General features: G+C 38.6%; 1 protein-coding gene and 1 pseudogene across 6 annotated transcripts in view; one reads left to right on the top strand and one right to left on the bottom strand.

Moving 5' to 3' along the window:
• Positions 1–20,411, bottom strand: part of PLCH1 (phospholipase C eta 1) — a 221,466-nt gene that overhangs the window by 137,500 nt on the left and 63,555 nt on the right. The gene's annotated exons all lie outside the window — the stretch shown is intronic.
• On the top strand, positions 18,223–18,692 carry LOC131824960 (small ribosomal subunit protein uS17-like; annotated as a pseudogene).

Here is a 20,411-nt window from a genome sequence, read left to right as displayed (position 1 = left end):
GAGCCCAACGCAGGGCTTGATCCCAGGACCCTGAGATCATGCCCTGAGCCAAAGGCAGAGGCCCAACCCATTGAGCCACCCAGGTGCCCCCTAAAAATACTTTAAAATACAGATTCATTAAGGGAAAAAAAAAGCCAAGAAAATAGACCCAAAAAACCATGTAGCAAATATGCTCAAGATAAAAAATGAGAAAGTATAGGTAAAATAAGAAAATTACAAAGGGGTAAGAATATTCAAACAGAATATATGCTTAAAATACAAAAAAAGAAAAAAAAAAGAAAAAAAAATGACATTTCACTAACTCTACATTTATAAATTTGAAAACCTAGAAAAAATGGCTATTTTCCCAAAAAGATGCACTTTCCCCAATTGACCCCAATACAAATAAAAACCCAAACATCAATTTTCATACAATAGAGAAAATTATTTCCCCAAATAAAGGCTACTTCCAGAAAGAAGTACCAGACCTATGTGGTTTAATGAGAGAAATTCTACCAAACCTTTAAGTAATTTATAATCTCTATGCTACTTAATTATTACAGAACATAGAAAAAGAATAAGCTATTGCCAAATTTGCTTTATGAAGCAGATATAATACTGATACCTAACTTAATATCATGAAAGGTTGCCCAAAAATAACTACAGACAAACCTCACTTATGAAATGGACTTCAGGGCATTCAAAGAATACTATTCCTGATTTTCTTTTTTTAAAAACACTCCATAAGGGTGCTGAGGTAGCTCACTCAATTAAGTGTCTACCTTCAGCTTAGGTCAAAATCCCAGGGTCCTGAGATGGGGGCCCAAAGTCCAGCTCCCTGCTCAGTGGGGAGTCTGCTTCTCCCATTACCTCACCTCCCTGCTTGTGATCTCTCTCTTTCACACATTCTCTCTCTATATATTTATATAAATAACAAAGTGAATAAATAAAATCTTTTAAAAATTTTTAATTAAAAAAGACACTCAATAAAAAAGAAATTAATGGATATTTCCATGTGTGTTTTTTGTGTGTGTATCCCTCAGTCACAAAGCAAAAATCTTATTTAATGGGGAAACACTAGAATCCTTCCATTAAAGTCTGGAATGAAACAAGGATGTCCATTATCTCTCTAAAACATTATAGTAGAGAAGGTATTAGCCAATGCAATCAGACAAGCAAAAACCAAAGACATGACAATTAGAAGGGAAATAAAATGGTGTCTACTTGTAGATTATGCAGCAGCATATCCATAAAACTCAATAACCAAAAATAAAAATTAAAAGAATTTAATACATCAGAAAGTATAAAATTAACATACAAAATTAAATGGCCTTCAAATAATCATATAGTAACTAGTTAGAAGATGTAATAGGAAAGAAAATCCCGGAAACAAAAATAAACACAAATTTAATGGTTCTACAGCTAGACAGGTTGATCCTTCAGTTAAAAAATAAATAAATAAATAAACATGCAAGCATAGTTCAGAAAAGAGATTTCTGCTTTTGACCAAAATGGAGTAAAACATCAAGTAAATAAACAAACAAGGGTGCCTGGGTGGCTTAATCTGTTAAGTATCTGCTTTCAGCTCAGGTCATGATCCCAAGGTCCTAAATCAGACTCCCTGCTCAGTGGGGAATGGATGGAGTGGTGATTCTGCTTCTCCCTCACCCTCTGCCCCTCTTCCCGGCTAAAATCTTTTATATTTTACTTATTTATTTGACAGAGAGAGCAAGAGAACCCAAGCAAACAGAGCAATAGAGGCAGAGGAAGAAGCAGGGCTCGATTCCAGGACCCCAAGATCATGACCTGAGCAAAAAGCAGATGTCTAACCATCTGAGCCACCCAGGTGCCCCTAAATAAAATTTTTTAAAAAGATAAAAAATAAACAAACAAGATACATGAAACAATGGTTTTCAAGACTTTGGGTATCTTTTTCCCCTACCCTAGTAAGTTCTCAACTGAGACCCTGGTAATAAATTTCAGATCAACAGGAGAAAAACATACAAATGTATTTAATATATATAACATGGGGGCTTTCATAAGGAAGTAAGTATCCAAAGAAACAGTTAAACATGAGAGATTTCATGCTAGATTTGATGAGGAATGGAAACTCATGGAAAGATACTGTAGGAAAAAGAGTATGACATAACTGTAGTCAGCTGAGGAAAACATAGCCATGCCTGTTTGCATGTGTCCCTTCATTTTCAGAGATAAAGATGCTGATGTCCTTGGGCTTTACAGGCACCTCTCACATGAGAGGTTTTATGACCTACTTCAGGGGAAGGTCAGAAAGTTCTTTTTAGGGAACCCTTCCAAACTCCTTTTACAAGGCCAGCATCACCCTGACACAAAAGCTAGAAAAGGATATTACAAAAAGCTACAGACCAATATTCCTGATGAATACAGAGGCAAAAATCCTCAACAAATTATTAATAACAGAATTCAACAGTACATTAAGAGGATCATGCACAATGATCAAGCAGGATTTATCCCTGAGATGCAAGGATGATTCAACATACACAAATCAATGAATTTGATATACCACATTAATAGAATGAAAGATAAAATCATATAATCATCTCAATAGATGCAGAAAAGGCATTTGATAAAATACAATATTCTTTCATGATAAAAACACTCAAGAAGTTGAGTATACAACAAATAAAAGAAAGATCATATATGACAAACCCACAACCAACATCATACACCATGGTGAAGTTTAAAGCTATTCCTCTAAGATTGCAAGTAAGACAAGAGTGCCCACTTTCACCACTCTTATTCAACATAGTACTGAAAGTCATAGAGCAATCAGGCAAGAAAAAGAAATAAAAGACATCCAAATCAAAAAGGAAGAAGTAAAATTGTGTTTGTTTGCAGACAATAAGATGTTATATAAAGAAAATCCTAAGACTCTACCAAAAACTATTAGAACAAATCAACAAATTCAGTAAAGCTGTAGGACATAAAATCAAATTACAGAAATTAGTTGCATTTCTAGACATTAACAATACAACATCTTAAGATTATTTCAAATCCCATTAATGACTGCACCAAAAACAGTAAAACAGGGTGCCTGATTGGCTCAGTCATTAAGTGTCTGCTTTTGACTCAGGTCATGATCCTAGGGTCCTGGGATTGAGCCCTGCATTAGGCTCCCTGCTCAGCAGAAAGCCTGATTCTCCCTCTCCCACCCCTCCTGCTTGTGTTCCCTCTCTTGCTGTCTCCCTCTCTGTCAAATAAATAAATAAAATCTCACTTTAAAAAGGTAAAATACTTAGAAATAAATTTAACCAAGGAGATAAAAGATCTATACCCTGAAAACTATAAGACTGATGAAAGAAATTGAAGGCAGAACAAATGAATGGAAAGACATCCCATGTTCATGGATTAGAAGAATTAATATTGTTAATATGACCACACTATAGATCCAATGCAATCTGTACCAAAATTCCTATGCCATTTTTCACAAAAGCAAAAAAACAAAAAATACCTGGGGTTCTTGGCTGGCTCAGCTGGTAAAGCATGAGACTTTGGATCTTGGGGATATAAGTTCAAGCCCCACACTGGGTACAGAGATTGCTTAAGAAATAAAAATCTTCCCCAAAAAGAAGAAAAAGGAAAAACCAATCCTAAAATTCATATGGACCCAGAAAGACCATCAATAGCCAAAATGATACTGAGAAAGAAAAAAAAAGCCTGGAGGAATCGCACATCCTGATTTAAAACTACTCTACAAAGTTCTAGTAATAAAGACAATATGGTACTGTCAAATAAACAGACACATAGACTAATGGAACAGAATTGACAACATAGAAATAAACCATTGCATATACACTCAACTAATATTAGACAAGGGAGCCAAGATTACTCAATGGGAAAGAGAGTGTTTTCAATAAATGGTGAAAAAACTGGATAACCACACACAGAAGAATGACATTGGATCTGTCTAATACCACTGACAAAAATTAATTCAAAAAGGATTCAAGACTTAAACATGAGGACTGAAATCCTAAACTAGAAAAAAGTATAGAGATAAGGCTCCATGACACTGGTCTTCAGAATGATATTTCTGGATAGGACACCAAAAACAAAACAGAAAAAGTAAAAATTAATAAGTGGGACTATATCAAATGACCAAGTTTCTGCACAGCAAAAAGAAACAATCCGAAATGAAAGCACAACCTCAGGAATGGGGGAAAAAAAAAAAAAAAACCTGTGAGTTGAGTATGTGATAACTGATTGATATTCAAAATACATAAAGAACTTTTACAAATAGCAACAACAAACAACCTAATTTAAAAATGGGCTGAAGGGGCGCCTGGGTGGCTCAGTTGCAGGTCATGATCCTGGAGTCCCGGGATTGAGTCCCACATCGGGCTCCCAACTCCATAGGGAGTCTTCTTCTTCCTCTGACCTTCTCCTCGCTCATGTTCTCTCTCACTGTCTCTCTCTCAAATAAATAAATAAAATCTTAAAAAATAATAATAAATAAATAAAATAAAATAAAAATGGGCTGAAGACCTGAGTAGACATTTTTCCAAAGATGACATACAAATGGCCAACAAGTACATGAAAAGATGCTTGAGATCATTAACCATCAGAGAAATGCAAATGAAAACCACAATGGGGCATCACTTTACACTTGACAGAATGGATATCACCAAAGAGAAATACCGAGTGTTGGCAAGGATGAAAGAAAAGAACAACTTCTGTGTGCTTTTAGTGGGAATGTAAATCCCATAGCCACTATGAAAACAGTATGGAAGTTCCTCAAAAAATTCAAAATAGAACTACCATATGATAGCAATCCCATTTCTGTGAATATATACAAAGGAAATGAAAACAGAGTCTCAAAGAGATATCTGCACTATGTTCATTAACACATTATTCAAAACAGCCAATACCTGGAAACAACTTAAGTGTCCATCAATAATAAAGAGGTTTTGTGCACACACACACACACACACACACACACACAATGCAATGGAATATTTACTATTCACTCATGAAAAAGAAAGAAAATCCTGCCATTCGCAACATGAATGAAACTTGAGGGCATTATGCTAAATGAAATAAACCAGAGAAAGACAAGTGTTATCACTTATATGTGGAATTTTTAAAAAGCTGAATGCAGAGACAGAGAATAGAATGGAGGTTGCCAGAGGCTGAGGAATGGAAATAGGGAGAGATTAGTAAAAGGTATACACTTCCAGTTGTAAGTTGAATCAAGTCTCAGGATCTAATATACAGCATGGTGAGTATAGTTGACAACGCTATATTGTATACTTGAAAGTTGTGAGGAGAGTACATCTTAAATGTTCTTGCCACAAAAAGAAAATGGTAATTATGTGACATGGTGGAGATGTTAGCTAATTCCAGGGTAGTGATCATTTTGCAACGCGTCAGTGTGCCAAATAAAACAAACTGTACACTTCAAACTTACACAATGTTATATTAATGTAATAGAATGTTTTATTAATATAATATAATCAATTATATCTCAATAAAGCTGAGAAATAATGTCCTTCTTGGATTTTATGACCTGCTGCGGGATGAAAGTCAGAAAGTCCTTCCTGTACATGCCATTTCTTAAGTCCTTTGGTTTAAAATACTCGACATGCCAAGGTGCCATATTCTGGGGAAGCAGGTCTTGAACCCCACCCCAACCTGGACCATGAAGAACAGTAATCTCCAAGAGCTGGGAATCACATGAGGTGAATTGAATGGTTACCTCAACTTACTGTCTGGAGAGGTTTTCTAGACTTAGAAAGGGGGAACCCAGGAATAGTTCAAAGGTCTTGAGTTGAGAAGACAAATTTGGGAGTCCACTGAGAACAAGGCAGCTAGAGTTCATATGACAGGTTACAGGAGAAGAGAGAAGTGCTTAGAGAGAGCCCTCTGGAGATTTGCAGAGGGTTGCCCTTCAGCTGAGTACTGATTAGCTCAAGTAAAGGATTAGAGGAAATAGAACTCAAAGTTTAACTTTATAATAGTAATATTAAAGGGGTCACTACCCCAAAATACGGCACCTTGGCATACTGAATATTTGACATGGCAGGTACAGGAAGAACTCTCTGACTTCCTCCTCTTCCTCCGAAGTAGGTCATACCCAACGCTCTCTTGTGAGAGGTGCCCATCCTAAACCTCCTTATAAAGTACATCCTTACCTGTGAAGACAAGGATGCCAGGAGAAATCCAAACATGGCGCTAGTGCTATTTACTCCAGTTTACTACCCTTAGCTCAGACCCTTTTGTTGTAATACTTTTATTTTTCACTCTTCATCAAACCTAGTAAAAACACTTAGACTCAATTGTTTCTTTAGCTCTTCATTGCCTTATGAAGGCTCCTTTGTCATATAAAACATATTAAAAAATGTGTATGTTTTTCTTATTATTCTGCCTTTTGTCCATCCAATTTACAGGGCCCCAGCCAGAAAACTTAGGAGAGTGGCAGGAAACAGAATTTTTTCCCTCCCTTCTGTTATTTCAAAAATATTTATTGAATTATAAAATCTGAAACTGTACTTTTGAGAAAAAGAAAAGATATTCCCAATCATTTCCCATTATTTAATCCTACGCTCTAGCAGTAAAGCACAAAGTAATTTAGTAAAGAATTACTCCTCAAAAAATAAAACTTGATTTAAAAGAAGTTTTTTTTCTACATTTAATCTCTATTCATCTTTGATGCAATGACTTCAGTCTGTCTTGATCCAGTGGTTAAATAATCCTATCTAGAGGTATGCCTTCCATAGTTGCAAAGAAGTAGTCACACATTTAATTGTGCTTTCTCCCTGGCTGCCTGCCCAAAACAATCACAGTTCAATATTACAGCTTCTCCTTCAGAAGTAATTAAGAAGTTAATCTTACTTAGAAGACATAATTACCCAGCAGACCACAGAATCAACTTATCCACTTGTCATCAGTTAAAGCTCAATGAGGCAGTGCCACACTGAAAGGCAAAAATCCAAACTGTCTCCCCAGCTATCCCATTTGGAAATGTGTGGAGCCCAACACCATCCACCAGTCACTGGACGCCAAGCCTCCCCAGTTTCTCCAAAGTATGAAGAAGCAACAGAGCTAAAGACCAAGAAGGATGCTGGGTACAGGTCATTTAAGCTCCTAGTCCATCAGGAGAACAGAGGATATCGGAAGGGCAAAGGAGGCTTCTGGAGCTCTAAACTGCAGAATATTCCTTTACTGCTCCTGAGTACCTGCCACGGGTAGGTACTCTTTTTAGGGTGAGATGTTCACTCACACCTAATCTTTTTCAAACACCACTCAATCATTAGAAGAAAGACCTTTCTGCTTCATTTAACACTGGTATGTCAAGGGCCCACTATGTGATTTACTTAACATGGAAAGCAATTCTTCGACTCATTATATATATCCATGGATGGGGGAGCCAGACGTTTTCAAGGATGTGTGGAAGTTTCGAGAAAGCACCTGCACCTGAACTATGAAGGCTCTGCCCACTCTGTGCCGTGGTCCTCAGGGCCAAACAGGCTGAACACCATCAAAAGTCAAACTTTTCTTAAAACAGCAGACTTGTGACCATCAGAACACGCCAACTTTGGAGCTATTTTCTTTTCAGAAGTCAATAGCCACTTTTACTGACCTATTCGCTCTCCAAGCTAACTCTCAGAGCAAATTCTGAAATTCTTAAGAATGGTGCAGAAACTAAAGGCATCTGAAATTGAGATTGCAGCAGAAAACTCCAAGGCTATTTCCAGCCGGCAATAGTAGGTCTTATACAATAAGGACTTCTCAATAGTTAATAGCTCCTAGAAACCTGTCATGTACACCACACTATACTAATGGGTGTAGAGATTTATGAAGGAAAACAGTGCTGTTTCTGTCCCTGAAAAACATATATTCTCTCCTCATATCCTAATATCAGAGGTGCTCTAACTTCAGCTGCCCCTGAACTTTAGCTAAATTATTTCAGCTACGGCAGGAAGAGAGTGGTGGAAGTAGGTGACAACCATAATCCTTTACCTGTTTACCGGTATCAGTCTCATGAGTTTTGTCTCATGTTTTGTGCATTTGGATTTTACATTATTAAAAGAAAATCAACACCCTTCTTTTTAAAAACAAATTCACTCATTGGAAAATAAATTGACAATTTTCTTTTTCTTAAGTTACCTCAGGATGAGGGGCTCCCTTAGGGTGACTTCGTAGGTAATTCAATTTCATATGAAATTTACCGAGTAACACAGGTCTGAAGTGCTCTGCAGAACATTCCATATAGCCCAAATCCCCAACTGCCTACGGTTTTCAAACGTAATGCCACCTGAAGAACTGGCATGTTGAAGAAAAGAGGAGGATGCTCCCCTTAGTGAATCAGCAGAACTTATAGAGAAAGCCTAACAACTGACCCAAATTGAAGCTGCCATACTCCATATCCCAGCTGGGGGCCTTATCACCTGTGTAATTCAATAACATCTTGAAAGCACTGCTTAGACAAGCTTATGTTGGGGTCAGTCTCAAGAATTAGAGGAACAACTGCCATCATCTAAAAGCTTTTTTTTCACAAGCCTGAGTCAAGGCAAAGTAGGAGGCCAGACCGAACAGAGGGTGCATTGCAACCAAACATCCCAGCCCCAGTGAGAACTCTGAACTGTTCACTGATCTTTGCCTTCTAGGTATATGTATTTCTTTCTCCCTTTGTTTTGTAATCAAAAAGGGTATTAAATCTTCCATTCCCATTGTAAAATTCCAAATATTTTATGAGTAAACAGTTATTGCATCAGACTCCATGTAGGACATTATGTCTCTCCTAAGGATACCAAGTGGAATGAGACCTTATCCCTGTTCTGCAAATTTCTTAGAGTAACAGATCAGGTATTTTCAATAGTTCAATTCTACAAAGATTTTCTAAGTACATACCTTGTGTTTTTAGCATCCTTTTTAAAATCTAACTGTTTCAAACAGAAAGACAAAAGAGAAAGCTACAAAAATGTGTGTACTAAACATAGCTGCAAAACACTTCTTTTGTAACATGTAATTTTATCAATTTAGACAAGTGCCTTTGGTTAGATTTGGGTACCTAAGAACATGCATGGAGAAGTAAATCTTGACCCAGTGCTATCATTAACTGCTGAAATCTTTTGTTCTCTTATTCTCTCTCCTCTTCTGCCCCTCTCCCCTACCTTTCCATAAATCAGCCAAACTATTCAACCTCCTCATTATCACAGTTGAAGGAATGGTTGCTCCAGATATTAATGCCTATAGAAGTGTCTCCCAGCAAAATCCTTCCTGTTTGTCAAAGATAAGAAGAGATCTACCTATTCTTTCTACCTCTTCTTTCACTAAGCTTCATGGCCTCAAGCAGGGATGACGGGCTTATTTATCCTACCACCCTTGGCACCTAGTACAATGCACAATGTGTAACTGCTAGTGGGCATTAAGAAATGTTGGCACGACGAACCTCCCCTCTGTCATCTAGCTTACCATATATGCTAAATGCTGAATCTGTATTGACTGGCTGATAGAAACTCTTACTTTGCCAATCATTAGAGGAGAAGAGTTACTAGATCGAGTTTGTACCACTATTGTTCAGGCTGTTGGGTCTTCAAACTAGCAAAAGTCAGGCTATGCAACAAGTGGAAACCAATACTAATGAGACAGTGCACTTGTAATATCAAAGCCTTTCTCAGTCAACTGTCCATTACAGGGATTTTACTCCCTGTAATAATCATTCACTTAATATTTGCCAAACATAATGAGTTCAATAGCAGAGCACTATAAACAGTTTGATGACTGTAGCAATTATGATGATGTTCTAGAAAGGGCATTTGCTTATGTTTAGAACAGAATCTGGCAAAGGCAGCACCGTAGAGGGGATTCAGCTGGGACTGAACTCAGGGTGCCTAATGATATTAGCTATTTGGCTATTCAGAGTGCAAAGGAGTCTACAGTGTTCATCCACTCGAGTGAAGAGATATCTTTCCGATAGAAATTGCCTTGCAGGGGTGCCTGGGTGGCTCAGTGGTTTAAGCCTCTGCCTTCAGCTCAGGTCATGATCTCAGGGTCCTGGGATGGAGCCCCACGTCGGGCTCTCTGCTCAGCAGGGAGCCTGCTTCCCCCTCTCTCTCTGCCTGCCTCTCTGCCTACTTGTGATCTCTCTCTGTCTATCAAATAAATAAATAAAAATCTTTAAAAAAAAAAAAAAAAGAAAGAAAGAAATTGCCTTCCAACTGCATAAAATTTCGTACAGGGCAGTAAAAAGAGCTTTCAGCCTGAGTAAAGACTCCCTAGGTAAACGCTACATCTCAGACACTACTAAATACAAATGAATAATACCTCAGACACTCACAGTGTAGCCCAAAGGTTGGCAAACTTCTATTGTAAAGAGCCCAATGGTAAACACTGTAGTGTTTGTGGGCCATACATTCTCTCTGGCACTCATTCAACTCTGCATGTAATGCAAAAGCAGTCTCAGAAAACACATAAACTATGCAACATGGCTGTGTTCTAATAAAGCTTTATTTACAAAAATAGGCAGCTGGCCAGGTTTGGACCACAGGTTGTAGTTTACCAGTTCCTCGTCTAATCTACAGGTCAGGTACATTTTTTTTTTTTTAAAGCCCAATAGTGAGATCTGTGTTCATGAATGTGTCCTCCTTGTATCTGCGTAACATCTCCAAGTTTATGAAGCTATTTCATGAAGGATGACTCAAAATGTAACCTTCATACCAACACTTTGTAGTGGATGGGTCTTAATATACTTCCTTTATGAATAAGAAAACTAATCCTCAAATAAATTCAAGAATTTAAAGACATTATACAGCTAGGCATGGAACTAGGAGTTGAGCTTCTGCCTATTAAGGCACCAATTACTATGTGTTCACCAAAACTTATTTCCTCTTCCTCCAGGGAACACAAAGACTACACTTTCCAGTCTCCTTTGCAGTTAGGTCTGGCCACGTGCTTAGGTTCTGGCCAGCAGAATTTAGGCCTTGTGCATTAAAAGTGATTCTCTATTTTCTTTTCCCCTTTTGGTTGGCTGGAGAAGAGACATCGGTGGGCAACCTTATGAGTCATACGTTGACAAGAGCAGAACCACAAGACAGAAGGAGCCTGAGCCCCTGAATCACCACCTGGAAGAGAGCCACTCATCCAGGAACACCTGTGAAAGCAGCATGAGATGTATATTAAGACCTAAAGATACAGAGCTTAATCATTTTACAATGGCTAGTATGCCTCAACTAATGCAGCAGAGGTATTAGAAATACAGTTCACCAGGCTTATGAGGTGGAAGAGATCCTATTTCTGACAAGGGATCTATCAAGAAACACAAAGGATGCCTTTAAGAAAGAACAAACTGTTCTAAATGGTTTGATGCTAAGTTTGCGACCTAAGCAGTGGAAGGAGAGGCGCAAAGACGAAGACTGGGAAAGGGCAACGCTGAGGAAAAGGGACTTGGAAAGAGCAAGAGACCTGCTCTTAGCACACCCAACAGGAGGAAGAGGCTGAAAGCAGTTAAGACCACCTCACGGGTCTCGGAATACCACTGGCCTAACCAGAGCACAGCTGGGAGCCAGCAAAAGACTGTTCTATGTTTTCAATATAGAACCAGATTTTTTTTTTTAGAATCAGATTTTTTAAAGTAGATTTGATCTTGATCTTTTCTCAGTGGAGTATATGCTAATTACAAATGTGCAAAGAATTATAAAGATGAAAATTACACATAATCCTGTAGTCAAAGATAACTGGTATTACTAGTTTGAGGCATAAACTTCTGAGCTTACTTTACCTTTTCGTATGCACACATTTAGGCATTAAGAAAAAAACTGTCTACTAGTATACATTTAGGTTGTTCAACTTTTCCCGCCATTACAAAAAAAAAAAACAAAACAAAACACTGCCATAAACATTCCTATCACCATGTCTTTGTGCAAATGTGCAAGTACTTCTATAGGCATAGTTCCTGGAAGTAAAGTCACTGAGCTGAAGGGTCTGCCTACTATCAAACTGCCATCCAGAAATATTAACTCAAATTCCCACTGGCGGTATAGAAAAGTGCTCATTTTCACACACCCCAACACTAGATATCATCTGGGGGTTTTTTGGTTGTTGTTTTTTTTTAACCCTTTACCTGTCAGGTAAGGTAAAACACACACACACACACGTATAACAGTATTTCATTCTTTTAATTTTTGAAAACACAATTAAAAATTTTTTGGTCCTCTTCTTCATATTTTTTAAAACATCCTCTCTGGCCTGTGGAAAATCCTAATCCACAACATTGAGTAGTTATATTTAGTAAGGAGACAGTGTGCTTAATTTATGCAACAGTCTAAGTGACTAGAGGTCAAGCAAATTTTGGATTTGAAAACCAGCATGAAAGAAGTTAGAACAAATGATCAGATATTAATTCTCAAGGGATATGGATTGTGGGTAAGCTGTGATTATCAGAATTGAGTGGGAAATGTGTTTCCACATTTATGTACTCTAGTCTTGCTTATTAAAATCAATGAAGGACTTAAATGTTAACTTGTTACTTCCTTAAGTTTTTCTTTCAGACCTTTGTTGTATGCTTGACTTTGGTTTTGGTTATGCTAGGCAAATGGGTTAGAGGAAAAATACAAACAGAAAATTGATACTGGTTGTCAATCCTGAGATAAAGAAAGGGGTGTGTGTGCGTGGGTGTGAATGTGTGTGTATGTAACACAGATACTAAAATAAGTGGGCATATGTACCAACCACTGGACAAGACTTGTCCCACACTTCATCTCATTAATCTTCACAATTCTTTGAAAGGCACAGAATCCGTATTTTTTAAATGAGGAAAATGAGTACCAGAGAAATTGACCCAGGTGATTATCTAAAGAGCTAAGCTGTTATTAGAACTTTTGTTTCCTGCTGCTATTTTACTTCAAATCCTATAGTTGTCCTCCTGCCCCGCACTATACCACAGCACTGAAAAAAGTCCTAGATTAGTACTTCTGGGGCTCTCCCTGACACTAGCGTCCTTCTCTTCTCGTTGGGGATACAAAGAAACAAACAAACGATTAAGAAAAAAGAGAACAGGGGCACCTGGGTGGCTTAGTGGGTTAAGCCACTGGCTTTGGCTCAGGTCATGATACCAGGGTCCTGGGATCGAGCCCCGCATCGGGCTCTCTGCTCAGCAGGGAGCCTGCTTCCTCCTCTCTCTCTGCCTGCTTCCCTGCCTAATTGTGATCTCCGCCTGTCAAGGGAATAAATAAAATCTTTAAAAATATTTAAAAAAAGAAAAGAAAAGAAAAAAGAGAACAGGTTGCTGTGAGAATGGGAAAAGATTCCAGCAATATGAATAAAAAACAAGAAAATAAACTTAAGTATTGAATGAATGAGAAATTAAGGAAATTGAACAAAGAAGTGTAAACTTGAATGAGAAATTAAGGAAATTGAACAAAGAAGTGTAAACTTTGAATCATATCAGGAAGACAATAATACATGAATACAGGATAAAGAAGAAGCACAAAAAAGCAATGGTATGGAAACCCCCCTCCCCCCAATACACATATACCTCAAAAGAAGAAATTTTAAAAAAACGAAAAACAAAAAACCAATAGTTAGAAGCCACAGATTTATAAAAGTGGATGGTCCGATCAAGAAATGTTATGTCCAGCCTCTTAAACCTAACCTGTTCCTAAAGAAAGAATCCATTTTCCATTCTGTTACTATTTGCTTTCCTCCACTACCTTCTTTAACTGCAGTGATCAAAACTGTACTCTCTCTCTTCAAATAAGGGAGATAGGGGCACCTGGGTGGCTCAGTGGGTTAAAGCCTCTTCCTTTGGCTCAGGTCATGATCTCAAGGTCTCGGGCTCTCTGCTCAGCAGGGAGCCTGCTTCCCCATCTCTCTCTGCCTGCCTCTCTGCCTACTTGTGAGCTCCCTCTCTCTCTCTCTCTCTCTCACTGTTAAATAAATAAATAAAATCTTTAAAACAAACAAACAAACAAATAAGGGTGATCACCACCTGGGAATAGAAAGAGAACATTAGCCAGGCCTGCAGACACTATTTGCACTGACTACTGACAACTTCAGAACTTCATCACTTTGTTGCTCTCTGGTTCTCTGCAGGCCTTTTGCCAATATTTGTATTGCTTTGTGTTTGTTCTTAACGACACTTCTCTGAACTTAGAACAAGAAAAATCATGAAAGGCATCTTAAGAAGACCCCCTAGACCAAAGAGAAGAGCAGGGAACTGCTGATGCATCTTACAGCTGATACACATCAGAGCCAGGGCAATAGCCAACCATGGGTTCTTACCTTCATGGACTCGCATGTGGCCTTATAAACCAAATTGAGCCTAAACCTTATTTCTGTGAAAAGAGAAAGGAAATGAGAAAACTAGGGCAAGGGCATCTGGAAAGAAAAAGGAAGACTTTGAGGAGGAACGATCACAACCAACAGAAGCGTGAGTGTGAGTGTGCAGAGCCGGAAAAGTAAGAAACTCAAATGTAGGGAGAATGGAACAGCTCCTTTCTCCGTTCCTTTTGTTCTTCTGTCCCCTTGTGTGTATCTTGCTTGCATTCATCACTTTTTCAGGAAAAAAGCGTACATTTGTTTTTTTATATTTTGGGTTTTTTTTAAAAAAAAAAAAAACATGTTATTTATTTATTTGACAGAGAGAGAGAGAGAGAGCGAGCACAAGCAGGGGAAGTGGAAGGAGGAAAAGCAGCCTCCCCACTGAGCAGGGAGCCTGATGCAGGACTTGATCCCAGGACCCCGAGATCATGGCCTGAGCCAAAGGCAGTCTCGTAACCAACTGAGCCACCCAGTGCGCCAAAAGGCACACATTTGAGATAGGAAAAAGTAAGTAAATAGTGAGAGACTATGAAATAAAGTTCAGAATGACTATGCATCAGAATGGGAGAAGGGGACTGGTCAAATTCTTTACATAAGATTAAAATTAAAATGATAAAGAAGAAACTGGAGACATGGTCCCTCTTCCTCCCCACGCGCCCACCAAAATTTGTATATCCCTATTTATTATGCTCCCCATGCCTGCCTTCTCTCATTTTCTAAGTGGATTTCTTGGCCTTTTCATTTTTCAAAACACCAATAAGAACATGAGAAAAGAAGTGAGTAAATTTAAAAAATGCAAAAATCAGAAAATAAGGAAAGCACAAAATGACTGAAATTAACCTTACCACCAAGAGGATGCTAACAATAGAAGAGGCATTTAGTTACTAGGTCCAAGCTGAAGTCCTGTCTCATCTTCCAACAAGGGCTGAACAAGTAGCAACAGGAAGGTAGATTGTGACTTAGCCCACACAATCTGCTTTTTCCATTGTCCTTCTTCCTCACCCACAAGTGTAATTCCCTGTGAAACCTGCACTAGTGGCGCGGTCCCTTTCCGCATTTGCGTACACACATGTACACACACACTCCTAGAAGGACGCCAAGTCCACATGCCAAAGAAAGTGTCAACTACGGTGAAATCTAAGGAGTGGGAAAGGCGAGGGAGAATTTTACTTAGTTACTTAATATGAGTCAGTATTGCTTGGTCTTTTTAAAAACAGTCATTAGATATAATTTTGGACACTTAAGGAAAAAAGAATGGGCAAATGATGATAAATGAACAAAGACATGAGACGGGAAAATGTGCAAGGAGAAATTATAAGAGAGTAAATCAACGGTCTTTTAAAGATGTCTTTTATTTTGTCCCTTCTCTTCTGATTTTACAGCTGTTCTTGGGGGGAGGGGCGCCTCAGACCCCTGCCTATATATTCTTTCAAGGTTTATCTTCTCACACCCTACCTGGAAAAACAGACAATATGGACACTGATTTTAAGAAGCAGTAATTAGATGAAAACCTTATACTGCATACATCTACAATCATAACCTACTCTCTAAACAGATCAATAGTGAGGTACGGGGTGGCTCAGTCATTAAGCATATGCCTTGGGCTCAGGTCATGATCCAGGGTCCTGGGATCGAAACCTGCATCGGGCTCTCTGCTCAGCGGGAAGCCTGCTTCTCCCTCTCCAACATGCCTTGTTTGTGTTCCCTCTCTCGCGGTCTCTCTCTGTCAAATAAATAAATAATATCTTTAAAAATAAATAATAAACAGATCAATAGAAATAATCATTTACCTTTCTTCAAAGAGACAGCCAAAGTAACTCTAAGTCACTCATGATAACTTCTGTTTTGTTGACAAGTAATTAAAGATAGTAATGGATTGTTCCTGAAAACCTCCATAATAGGGTTCATGGCCTTGATATGCTTGAACCAATTTCTCAGGTAGATTGCAGGATCCTTCATTGGTCCTTCATGGTACTTCTTTTTTTCCCAAAAAAATACCACGTTTTTCTTAAAATACCACTCTTTTTTCCTCAACTACTACTTTTATATCACCCATCAACTCCAAAGTTCCATAGTAGTCGTTTTCTTTCCTTCTTCATTAGATGCAGCCCAGACTCCTCAGGGGGATATTAAAAACCTGCAAGATCTGGTCCCACCCTATAACCATTCTTATGCCCCTGCTTCCCTATGCCAAGCCCTATGTCAACTACCTCACAGCTCTTCCTTCTCTTAATCAGAAAGTACTCACACAGCTGCAGGCCCATTTATTCCAGGGAACACCACATGCAGAGAGAAGAAATTAAACCATAAAGATGGTAAATTTTTTTTTTTTTTAAACAGAGAAGGCACTCAATTGTTTCTTGCCTCTGTATCTTACCAACTCCAAGAAAGTAACAGCATCACTAAGAGAGAACATGACTGCAAGTTCAGGCTCCAAAGTCAGCCAACAGTACTCAGATGTCAGCTCTACCAATTACAAAATTACACTATGACAAGTTATTTTTCTCTCTGAACCTCAGATTTGTCACCCCCAAAGTGGAGAAACAACTTTATTCATCTCCCTGAGTTATGATAAAGATTGTTAGTTGTCAAAATGACTTTTAGATACTCGATTTGTTTCTAATAAGCTTGATGTCATCATCTGGTATAGAAATCTCCAGAATCTACCCTTTTCCTCAGATACCATGTTCTGAAGCGGTATCCTTAACTAAAATTAAGCAATTAAAAATTAAATTAGGTGATTACTTGCTCTGGTGAATATTTATGTAGCCACAGTCACATAACTTCATGCAGTCATAGTATGTAAACTTTGCTTATTGATAGTAAACTTTTAAAATCAACCTATGAGGGGACCTGGGTGGCTCAGTGGGTTAAGCCTCTGCCTTCGGCTCAGGTCATGATCTCAGCATTCTGGGATCAAGTCCCGCATCCGGGTCCCTGCTCAGCTTTCCCCCCACCTCTGCCTACCTGTGATTTCTTTCTCTGTGTGTCAAATAAATAAATAAATAAATAAATATTTAAAAAAAGAAATCAACCTATGTTCGGGGGCACCTCAGTGGCTCAGTTGGTTAAGCTGACTGTCTTCGGCTCAGGTCTTGATCCTGGAGTCCCAGGATCAAGTCCAACATCAGGCTCCCTGCTCAGCAGGGAGTCTGCTTCTCCCTCTGACCCTCTCCCATCTCGTGCTGTCTCTCTCATCTCTCAAATAAATAAAATCTTGGGAAAAAAAAAAAGTAAGATAAATAAAATCAACCTGTGATTGAAACATGGAAGGAGTAATAATGAATACTGAAAAGGAATGAAAGAATGTTTATATATGAGAGAAGTAAGGAGGGACAAGTGAGAGAAAGGATGGGTTAAGGGAGTACTATGGTCACTAGGTAGAGTATTTCTATTTGGCAGAGCAGAGGAAAAAAGTTTAAGTGAAATTGTTAAAGTTACATAGATAGCCAACTAACAAAGTAACTGAAAGAGATGTGGGGATTTTACTAGTGAGCTAATTCCTCATCTACCATAGAAGGAAATCAACAGATGATATCAAAAACTGAAAAATTGGGGCGCCTGGGTGGCTCAGTGGTTTGGGCTGCTGCCTTCGGCTCGGGTCATGATCTCAGGGTCCTGGGATCGAGCCCCGCATCGGGCTCTCTGCTCCGCAGGAAGCCTGCTTCTCTCTCTCTCTCTCTCTCTCTCTCTGCCTGCCTCTCTGCCTACTTGTGATCTCTGTCTGTCAAATAAATAAATAAAATCTTAAAAAAAAAAAAAAGAAAAAACTGAAAAATTAACAGAGTAGTATAAATACATAATTTAGAGATATGAAAGTAAAACTGAAACCCTACAAAAAAGGCTAGTAAAAAGAGTTAGAAGTCATTTATTTAGGAAAGAGGTAGAGAGGGTTAAAAGAAGAAAACATACTTCTTGTACTAGTTCTTTTATACTACTGTGTTTAAAATGGCATACATTCAGACTGAGCGTGTCTACCAAAAGCAGCTGACCATCTTTCTAAAAAAGAGGGTCCTAACTGGAGAAACTGGCAAGGAGAAGCTCCTGGGATACAATAATATCAGTCTGGGCTTCAAGATTCCCAAGGAGGCCACAGAGAGCATGTATATTGACAAGAAGTGCCCCTTTATTTGTAATGTCTCTGTCCAAGGGTAGATATTGTCTGGTGTGGTGACCAACATGAAGATGAAGAAGACCACTGTCATCCACCAAGACTACCTCCACTACATCCAAAAGTACAACCCTTTCAAGAAACACCACAAGAACATGTCTGTGAGCCTATCCCACTGCTTCAAGGATGTCCAGATTGGTAACGTTGTCAGTGTGCAAGTGCTGGCCCTTGAGCAAAACTGTGATGTTTCAACATGCTCAAGGTCATGAAGCCCACTGGTGCAAAGAAGCAATTCTAGAAATTCTGAGACTAGACATCTACCCATACCCCCAAAGAAAATAAAGTTATTTTCCCTGTAAAAAAGGAAGGAAGAAAGAAAGAAAGGAAAGAGAGAATGCAACTGACAAAAATCTATTCATAATACCAACTAAAACCACCACAAGTATTAACCTGACAAGAAATGTAGACAACTTACCTCAAGAAAAATAACTCTAGGGGCACCTGGGTAGCTCAGCCGATTAAGAGTCCGACTCTTGGTTTCAGTTCAGATCGTGACTTCAGGGTCCTGGGTGCGAGCCGTGAGTGGAGTCCCAAGTCAGGCTCCATGCTCAGCAGGGAATCTGCTCAAGATTCTCTCCTTCTCCCTCCACCCTTCCCCCTCACTCATGCTCTCACACTCTCTCTCTCCCTCTCAAATAAATCTTTGAAAAAAAAAAAAAACTCGAAATCTTTACTGACAATCAAAAAGACTTAAAATTTAGTGAGTCCTACTATGTTCCTAAAAGGCAGTATCTTAAAGTTAGTGATTCACCTCAATTATTCCATAATGAGTGCAATTCCAATAAAAAAAAAAAAAAAAAAAAAAAAACAGAATTACTTTGGAGACTATCCAGTCTATTTCTAAAATTTATCTAGAACAGAAAATATATAAAAAGAAAAAAAAAAAAGGAGAAGAAAAGAAAAAGAAAAGCCAAATAAGAACAATGATAAAGAACTCACTCTACTAGGTAGTTCAGAACTAGACTAATTGATCTATGAAAGAAAGTACACAGTATCATGAGCTTCACCTTCTTCATTAAATAGGGAAATAGTAATTTTGAACAAAATTAAATACCAAGATATGGCCACTGACCTCCCTACTGTTATATTTGGACTGATGACACAAGCAGCATGACAACATTCAAATCAATGTCTTATAACCTAAAAGAGGTTCAGCTGGAGTGCTCTGAGCTTCTTAGGGAAAACATTTCTCGTTCTCTGTAGAAGCAAAAAAGAGGGCCACCTGGGTGGCTCATTCAGTTAAGTGTCTGCCTTCAGCTCAGGTCATGATCCCAAGTTCCTAGAATCAAGCCCCACATCTGGCTCCATGCTTGGTGGGAAGCCTCCTTCCTCTCTCACTTCTGTGTTCTCTCTCGCTCTCTCAAATAAATAAATAAAATTTTTTTAGAAAGAAAAACAGAGCTACTCATAGTCAGGCAAAATCCTGTCTAATAAAAAGAGTTTGTAAACTTAGAGCAGAAATATTATATTTCACATCAGGTAATTACCTACTTGTGGCTAATATATTCCAACTGCAAGACAGTAATTGGACAAAATGTGCGTACAGAGGAAAAAGCAATCAAAGGGCAGGTTTGACTGGGGCAAAGGACACCAATGTCAACTTCAGAGTCCAGTATTTTCTCATGAAAGGTCTAAGCTCAGAAAGTTGAGACCACGGTACCCTCCCCTATTTATTGCAAAAGCCTTCTGGTCTCCCTTGCACTAGTCTCATCTCTCCACCCCCAGTCTCTGAACTGTTGTCAGAGATCCTTCTGAAATTCAAATCACATTAATCTCTCCCCAGCTTAAAACCTTCTCCTTTAGGTGGGGTGAGGGGAGGGGGCAGGGAGAGATAACGTTCAAATTTCTTAGCCTGGATTATGAGGTCTTTATTATGACACTCTGCCCTTGCCTACTTCTTCATCTTCAATCCTTGTTTATCTACAAGATATAATCCTTCTTATTCCTCAAGGCTTAGCTCAAATAT

Source organism: Mustela lutreola, chromosome 2, assembly GCF_030435805.1.
Source record: "Mustela lutreola isolate mMusLut2 chromosome 2, mMusLut2.pri, whole genome shotgun sequence".
In the NCBI taxonomy this organism is placed as follows: Eukaryota; Metazoa; Chordata; class Mammalia; order Carnivora; family Mustelidae; genus Mustela; species Mustela lutreola.
Note: the sequence above shows the minus strand (reverse complement) of the source record. Positions and strands in the feature narration are given on the sequence as shown.